This window comes from Symphalangus syndactylus, chromosome 4 (genome assembly GCF_028878055.3).
Source record: "Symphalangus syndactylus isolate Jambi chromosome 4, NHGRI_mSymSyn1-v2.1_pri, whole genome shotgun sequence".
NCBI lineage: Eukaryota > Metazoa > Chordata > Mammalia > Primates > Hylobatidae > Symphalangus > Symphalangus syndactylus.
In genome coordinates, this window is record NC_072426.2 from 12,941,846 (window position 1) to 12,950,001 (window position 8,156).

Below are 8,156 nucleotides of genomic sequence, written 5' to 3' on the forward strand. Positions count from 1 at the left end.
TGCTTTATTGGCCATTTGTGTATCTTCTTTGGAGAAATATCTATATAGATCCTTTGACCATTCTTTAACGGGTTGTCTTTTTATTATTGAGGTGTAATAATTCTTTATATATTCTAGATATAAGCTTCTTATCAGATATATGATTTGCAAATATTTTCTCCCATTCTTTGGGCTGTCTTTTCATTGTATTGATGATGTCTTTTGCAGCACGGAAGCTTTTCATTTTGAAGAGGTCCAATTTATCTATTTTTTTTTTAATTTTGTTGTTTATGTCTTTGGTGTGAGGACCAAAGCATTTTGATGAGCTCTTTCAATCAGCCTTTTGACATTCCTAGTAGTAGTAGTAGTAGTAGTAGTAGTAGTAGTAGTAGTAGTAGTAGTATAAATGTATTTTGAAGGTGCTTTTCAGGTATATAAATTTAATAGTACTTGATAAATTACCCCCTTCCCAACACACCTGAATAGTCTTGGAGAAATAAATGATTCCTTCAGTATCTTAAAGGAAGACAGAAGGATTCCAAAGCATCAGAAACACTTTATTACCGTAAGAAATGGTAGGCAATTTCAATATTTATTAAATTAATAAATATTAAGTATTGACTATTTCCTTGGCATCATTTTAGTCATTTGGGATACAATAGTGAAGAACACTGTTGGTATAACCAAACATCTTGTAAAAGCTGATTTGCTGGCCAAAAAAAAAAAAAATATATATATATATATATATATTTATACTGCAATATATCACAGTTGGCAGGAAAAAAAAATTAGTGCCTCTTGGCTTTTCTATGAGTTGGTGCCCTTACCCTTATTACTATGTTACATATCCCAGGTGGTCACTGCAAAATGCTTGCTTCTGTGCCAGGGTACAACAGGGATGCATTATCGCCTTAACTCTGAGTTTGTTTTGTGGTTTTCTTTGGAAACCCGAACATCGTTTAAAATTCATTTTTTTGAATTTGGCTGTGTTTACAGCACTGTAATAAGATATTTCTCTATTAATAGCAGGAAGGGAAAACCGTGCTTGTTTAGGGCTTGGGAAAACTCCTGCACATTTTTCTTAAAGGTATTTGGTGAAATGGATTGCAGAGATTTGCAGATTCCTTTTTCTTAATTTGCCTAAATGAATTTCAAGGGAAAATTTGTTGAACCATATGTTTTTCAAACCAAATTGAAGCTCTCACTCAGCAATAATAAAGAGAATCTTAAAAAGCACTTCTATCTCCAGGCACGGTGGCTCACGCCTGTAATCTCATCACTTTGGGAGGCCGAGGTGGGTGGATCACCTGAGGTCAGGAGTTCGAGGCTAGCCTGGCCACCATGGTGAAACCCCATCTCTACTAAAAATACAAAAATTAGCCGGGCATTGTGGCGCAAGCCTGTAATCCCAGCTACTCAGGAGGCTGAGGCAGGAGAATCGCTTCAACCCAAGAGGCGGAGGTTGCAGTGAGCCGAGATCGTGCTATTGCACTCCAGCCTGGGCTACAAGAGCGAAACTCCGTCTCAAAAAAAAAAAGAAAAAAAAAAAATGGCACTTCTATCAAGTAATGTACAAAGCCCTAGTAGTCCATTGCCTTGGGGAAGTTTGGCCAAGAGTGAATGAACATTACGATGGACCCTTTGTAGCTTTTGTTCATTTTGTCTAAGTTTGTTAACCTTGGTGTATGGGGAAGAAAGGAACTAGAAATTGTGTATGTTTAAATATTTGCTGTCTACTCAGTTTTACCTTGAGGGTACCAAGAAGACAGACAAAAACATAAAAATATAGAACTGGAAGGTCCTTAGAGATCAAGTAGGAGATAGTAGTGTGGAGACCCATGTGACCTTCAGAGGTCACCATTGTGACCCATCTACAAGCTTCAGCAACTTCAGTCCCCTTGGCAGGCTTCATAAAGCATTTTCAAGCTTCCTTGTCTTTCTTCATATTTTTTTTTCTTAGTCCTGGATGTCCTTTCTCACCTACCTTCTTATTTTCAAGAACTTACTCAAGGACTTTCGTCCTCAGTGAAGACTTTCCCAATTTCTATTTCTCTCATCTACCTTTCCCCAGGAGAAATCAGCTTTCCATCTAAAATATTGTCACAGCACACTGTGCCCTCTTGAAGAACGTACCTAAACATCGCCTTTTCATTTAGATCAACCAGCACAGCTATAATGGGAGTCCTCTGGGACAGGAGCTATATCTCATTTACGTATTTGCCGCAGGACCTAGCAAAGATAAAATGATTAATAAAAGAGGGAGTACATAAATAAATACGTGATTAAGTGAGTAAAGCAATGAATTTTGTAGGCTTTGGAATAAAATCTCAAATTGGGAGGTCTGGAGGTTTTGCTTGGTCAGCTGCCCATTTGCCATATCAGAAGAGACAAAGAGGACTATAGATTCCTCACAGAAAGACAGGAAAGGAAATGCTTCTTTTCTTTTTCTTTACTTTTTTTCTAAAATTTATTTTTTTCCCCCTGCTTGAGCAGAGTCTTATGAATAGAGGGTTGGGGCTGACATCTAAATAAGATACTCCTCCTAAAATTGTAGGTATTTTATCATCAATATCTTCCAAAGCCATTAGGATGTTATATAACTCTAACAGAGAACTACTCCTAAGGGAAGAAGGTAGTTCTCTGTATGCAACTTGGACATCATTCCATCAGGGAGAACGTCAGCTGTAGTGTCAGGAATTGACAATTTCTGTCGCAGGTACCCCCTACAGTCTAGTTTAGGAATAACATCAGGAAAGTGAGGCTTTTTATGTCCTAGGGCATCCAGCTTGCCACAGATGTGTCGTTGATAGCAGTGAGATAGTTTATGTGGCAGAGAAGCCCAAGCTTCACAAGAGATGGGCATATTATATCCTGGTAAGTATGGGCCCAGGGTCTCTGAAGGGATTGATGTGTTAGGTTACTAACATGGTTACTTCTGTGTTATCTCTGCAAGTGAGTTGATATTGCAATAAGTATTATTTCATCCAGAAAAAAAGTGCTTGTTTTCTTATATAGAATAATAAGAGTATCTAGAGCATTCTCTAATACCCCGCAGATTAGAGGTGCTCTTTCAGACAAAACATTTTTTTCTCTCTAGGGAGGGATCCAAGACATTTTGGAGAAAACCTCTCTTCTGAGAAAAAGCCACATTGGTGGTTGTGGACCCAGAAACTGGTGCTGTGTGAGGATAGGTCCTTTAGATGAGTGAGGCATTCCATATTGGGGCATGCATGCTCATTCTTGCTGTCTGCCTCATTCCCTTTTCTCTGGAGCGTATGGGACTACTTTGGCTTAGTATTTGCTCAGGTTCTTATGGTAAGAGCACCTAAGAGACTGGGGATAAAATAGGCATAGACTGAGAAGAGGAGATACAGAGTAGGCAGGAGGCCTTCCAGAGTTCCCTACCCCAGCTTTTACTATAGCTCTGTTTTGTGGGTACCAGATTTCTGCCCAGATTAATAAAACTGTATTTGGTTTCTACATTTTTTCCCTATTCCTCACGTGTGTGATGCATCTGTCAGAATTTCAGGGGGAGGGATATGAGTGACACCTTAAGTTCCTAACACATGTTTACTTGTTTATTCGAAGTTCAATCATTTGTTTATCCCTGCATTTAGCATTTGTTGAGTACTTGCTAAGTGCCATATTCTGTTGCTGGAGCTGTGGTGATGAGCAAGGAAAGTTGTTCTTTCAGAAAATTTCAGACTCATCAGAAGGTCACATATGCAAACACATAATCATAATACAGTGTGATAAATGTACAAATGTGTTAGTTCCTTTTCTGTTCCTTATACAGAATACCTGAAACTGGGTAATTTATAAAGAAAATAAATTTATTTCTTACAGTTATGGAGGCTGAGAAGTCCAAGTTCAAGGGGCCACATTTAATAAGAGCCTCCTTGCTGGTGAGAGCTCTCTGAAGATTTCTGAGGCTTTGTAGGACATCACTTGGTGAGGAGGTTGAGTGTGTTCACATGCTAGCTAGGTGTCTCTTCCTCTTCTTATAAAGCCACCCATTTCCTTCTCATGATAACCCATTAATCTATTTATCCATGCATGGATTAATCCATTCATGAGGGCTTTGCCTTCACTTCTTTTTTTTGAGATAATAACACATTTTTATTTTGTCGTGAACTTAGCAGAAATTTTATATTCATAAATTTGACAGTCTTGGATTTTTTGCCATGATTTTTTTAAATTTTACTTTAAGTTCTGGGATACATGTGCTGAACATGCAGGTTTGTTACATACGTATATATGTGCCATGGTGGCTTGCTATACTTAACCCGTCATCTAGGTTTTAAGCCCCACATACATTAGGTATTTGTCCTAATGCTCTGCCTCCCCTTTTCCCCCACCCCCAAGAGGCCCCAGTGTGTGATGTTCCCCTCCCTGCATCCATGTGTTCTCATTGTTCAACTCCCACTTATGAGTGAGAACGTGTGGTGTTTGTTTTTTGTTCCTGTGTTAGTTTGCTGAGGATGATGGTTTCCACCTTTGTCCATGTCCCTGCAAAGGACCATTAGCTCATTCCTCTTTATGGCTGCATAGTATTCCATGGTGCATATGTGCCACATTTTCTTTATCCAGTCTATCATTGACGTCTTCCCTCGCTTCTTAAAGGCCCCACCTCTCAATAATGCCACATTGGTGATTAAATTTCAACATGAGTTTTGGAGGGGACATTCAAACCATAGTAAGAGGTATTTACAAAGAACAGTAGGAAAATTGGAGATTGTGACTTAGGTTATATGGGGGAGATGTGAGGGATCAGGGATCAAGGATCAAGGAGAGCTGTGAAGATGAGGGACTATTTGCTCATAGCTAGGGAAGGGTGATGGAAATGGTAAGTGAGTATTCTAGAACAGTACTATTCAACACAACTTTCTGCAAAGATGTAAATATTCTTTGTCTACACTGGCCAGGACAGTAGCCACTAGACCATGTAACTACTGGGCACTTGAAATGAGACTAGTCTGCCTGAGGGTCTAAATTTCAAATTTTATTAAATACTAATTAATTAAAATTTAAATGTAAGTTTAGCCTCATGTGGCTAGTGGCTACCATGTTGGGCAGTGAAGCTTTAGAAACTCTGCAAAGCAGAAAGTAATATGCACCCTAAAAGAAATATGAACAATGGCAATGGGAGAACAGTTCCCTGAATGCACAGCTCACCGTCTGTGTGGATGATGTTTCTGGAGGGTTACTATGAGTAGTCATGACTCTGTGACTATATGAAAACTGACTGATGATGCTAGGTGACTCTGCCAGGCAACTGCTTCATGACAAATCAGTGTATTGAATGCCTAACCAGTTCTGTCCTCCATAGTTAGTCTTATCACACAATTGCCCAGAAATGACCCAGGACGCATGTCATTTCCTTTCTATAAGGTAGTGGCCAAAAAGTTTCTTTGGGGGAGTTATACATTGTAATCTCCTTTGACAAGGTTGGTTTTGGGAAGAGCAGCTATTAATTCCGAAGAGGGGAGACTGACACAGAACATGTACAGTGTCTGACTGACCTCCTAGATGAGGAGATGCTGATGCCCTGCTTTTTTCTCCGGGCCCTATGCTCATTATCTCCATATAATGCCCACTTTTGAACCACTGGAGAAAAGCTTCTCTGCTGTTGCTTCAGCCTCTTCCCTTCTCAGACCAGACCAAAACCCAGCTAATCATTTGCTGGTGAATGTGATTCTTTCTCTTGCCTTACCCCTATTAAATTAAATGCATTAAGAAGACAATGCCTCCCAGGGAAAGACAGAAAACAATTAATGCAGAGTTTTCCTCACATGAGGTACAAAAAACCCCACTAGAATTTACACAGCATTTTATATTACACACCACAGATTCCCATACATTATTTCATTTTGTCTTTCCAACAATCCTGTGAGATGATTTTATCCTAACTTTGTATGTAAGAAAACTGAGGCTCACAGAAGTTAAAGACACCCACAATCACTTGGCCATCAAGGGAAAAGTCAGGACTCAGCGTAAGTCTTCTGATGCCTAAATGGCATCTGTAAACATGGAAGGAAGGAGATTAGGGCAATAATAATTATTAGGGAAATAGTTCTTACTGGGAGAGAAGGAGGGAGAAGAGAAGGGAAGGGAAGAGGAAAGAGAATGAAGGTTCTTTCTCCTTGCTGATTTTTTCTGTCTTGTTGGAGATCCAATACACTTTGGGGAAACTCTGCTTTGCTCTGAAAAAAACCATGTGGATGGCTGTTGACCCAGCAGCTAGTGGGTGCCATCTTAGGGGTGAAGTTCCTGTCAGTGAAATAATTGATTGGTAGAAGCAATCACCAAAGCATATCCTTCAACAAAACTTCCCTTCCTCTAGCCACTTACTTCCATCCAGTAAACAACACCCTACCATGAGTGGGGAGCTGAGGAATTCAGAGCTGGGGCACAGCCAGTGGGAAAGTCTTGGTGATTTTTTAAGAGTTTACCATTAAAGATTGGAAAGGGGGAAATAAAACTGTCAGCTTTTGCTCTTATGATGTTAGTTCCCCTAGAGATATATGTACAAAATTTCCAAATGCTATGATAAGTTATTTCTAATGGTGAGGTTTCCAGAGAAAACTCTTTTTTCCAGGCCTCTGTAAACATTTTTATTTTATTTTTTTGAGACAGAGTCTTACTCTTTCACCGACGCTGGAGTATAGTGGCACAATCATGGCTCTCTGCAGCCTCCACCTCCTGGACTCAAGCAGTCCTCCTACCTTACCCTCCCAAATAGCTGGGAGTACCAGTGCAAGCCACTATGCCTGGCTAATTTTTGTAGTTTTGGTAGAGATGCTGTTTAAACATATTTTTAAAGTATGTTGACATAGTAAAGATAAAGATAATAATAATATAAACTTATTTCTGGGAGGGAAATCTTATGATTGTTGACATTAACTAATATTCATATAACATGAATTGTGACCCCAAAGCTACTTAATATATTTTAGTCCCCAAAACCTAAATAAGGAAGGTACAATTTAGTATGATTTTATAAATATGTGATTAAAACAAAAATAAGGGACTGACCTACCAGGGCTACCCAACTGGAAAGGAGCAAAATCAGGATTTGAACTCAAGTCCATCTGATCCCAGACTTTTCACTGTGTTGTAAAACATAATGCTAGGTAACAAAAGAAAAAAAACAGATAAATTGGACTTCACATTTAAAATCTTCAATGCATCAAATGACACTATTAACAAAGTGAAAAGGTAACCCACAGAATGGGAGAAAATACTTGCAAATTATATATATGATATGAAATTAATATCTAGAATATATAAAGAACTACAACTCAACAACATCAAAAAATGAACAACCCTATTAAAAAATAGAGAAAAGACTTAGATAGACATTTCTCCAAAGAAGATATACAAATGGCTGGTAAGCACATAAAAAGATGCTCACCATCACTAATCACTGGGGAAATGCAGATCAAAATCACATTGAGATACCACTTTATACCCACTGGGATGATTAACATAAAAGCAAATAAAAAAACCTAAAAAATAAGAACTTTTGGTGAGGATGTGGAGAAGTTAGAACCATTGTGCATTGCTGCTGGGAGTGTTAAATGATGCAGCCACTATGGAAAATGGTATGAGGGTATTTTAAAAAATGGAAAATAAAATTACCGTATGATCCAGCAATTTTATTTCCAGGTATACACCCAAAAGCATTCAAAGAGGGACTTGAATCAATATTTATATATTCATGTTTATAGTAACTTTATTCTCAATAGCCAAAATTTGAAGAGACTGAAGTGTCCATCAATGCATGTGTGAGTAAACAAAATGCAGTATTCATGTCTACGAATTCCTCATCCATGGATTCAACTAACAATGGATCAAAAATATTTGAAAATAATGGATGCTTGCAACTGTACGGAACATGTAGACCTTTTCCCTTATTATTCCCTGAACAATACAGTGTAACAACTATTTACATAGCATTTACATACATTGATTAAGTATTATATGTAAACTACAGATGATTTAATGTATATGGGAGAATGTGTACAGGTTCTGTGCAAATACCACACCATTTTTTATAAGGGACTTGAGTACCTGTGGATTTTGGTATTCAAGGAGAGTACTGGAACCAATCCCCCAGGGATACTGAGTGAAGGCTGTACATACCTTGGAATATTATTCAGCTTTAAAAGGAATGA